Raw genomic sequence first — 1329 nt, 5'->3', positions numbered from 1 at the left:
AATAATGTATCTACTACTATCTAAGAATGGGCATTGGCCACACAATTGGAAACAGAACAACACAGCTACAGGTGGAATCCAGGAGGCCTATCTTATGCATACTTCCATTCATCAAGTGCTTATAATGAGTCAGAATGAATCACAGATGAGTCATCCCAGCACATACCCTGTTCTAGGAAATGAAAGGTATGAACTACTACTTAGCATTCAAATCAAAGACTGAGAGCCTTTCTAAACATGTAGAGATCAAACATGGAGAACCTTCAGAGCAGAGGTTGGTGCATCTATGACACGGGCACAATGCTGCTTTCTCTGCTGCGTGTTTTCAAGACTGACTTTCAAAGTAGGGAATTGTTCCAGGACAGCGAACCCCCGCTCCATGGGGTTGTGTTCTCAGGGGTCTAAGATGGATTTGCATCTAACTGTCTTCAGGTGTTGACCCACCAGGGCCAGGGATTCTGCCCAGGAAGTGGCCTGCTTGTCCTCCTCAGGAGAAAGCACATGTAGCCCCCAGGCAGAGTAGGTCAGTTTGAAGCAAGACCCACCCACCCCCAGCTCCAGTTCTCCCAGGCTTTACTGCTTAGTTGATAGCAGTGGCAAATCCTCCGAGATTAAACTGTTCCTGTGTACAGTAGGCTCAGAAAGATGACAGCAGGAACTATCTTTGGTCCTAGGACTTCAGTGACTTCAGTTTGTAAATGCTGCTTTATGGAATAGCCTTCATCTATGTCCATGGGGCCAGATGACTTCACCCAACCATGGACTTCACCCAGCCACGGATATAAAGCATTTGGGGGAAGCTTGCATCTGTACTCAACATGTACTGACTTTTTTTCTATAGTCCTTGAAGAGTATAGTAAAACAACAATTTATATAGCATTTGCAATGTGTTAGGAATTAGAAGTAGACAGGATGGAGCGAATACAGGATGATGTGCATATGTTCTATGCGAATACTATGCTAATTTACAGAAGGGACTTCAGCATTCATGGATTTGGGTGCCCTTGAAAGTCCTTGAACTGATCCTCCTTACGTACTGCAGTTTTTACATTCCTGCAATGGAACTTTAAAGAAGGACTGACATTAGAGTACCAACCACATACCATCACAGATGAATGTCTGTGCATGTCCGCTTGTTTGGTTTGAGGTTTAAGCTGCTTGTTATTCTGTGCATTCAGGATTTGGAAAGCACACTTGACCTATGTAATGCATGGCACTTCCTGAGGTGACCACCCTCAGTGACACAGCTGTGCTTTGATGTCAGAAGACGCTGCGTCTTCTCTGGGAGACTTTGGGCAGCTCACTTCGTGTCCACCTGCATTTCTATAT

The sequence above is a fragment of the Marmota monax genome, unplaced genomic scaffold (genome assembly GCF_021218885.2).
Source record: "Marmota monax isolate L192 unplaced genomic scaffold, Marmota_monax_Labrador192_F-V1.1 WCK01_AAM20220418_F8-fsc01238, whole genome shotgun sequence".
Taxonomy (NCBI): Eukaryota; Metazoa; Chordata; class Mammalia; order Rodentia; family Sciuridae; genus Marmota; species Marmota monax.
This window is presented reverse-complemented; position numbering follows the sequence as displayed.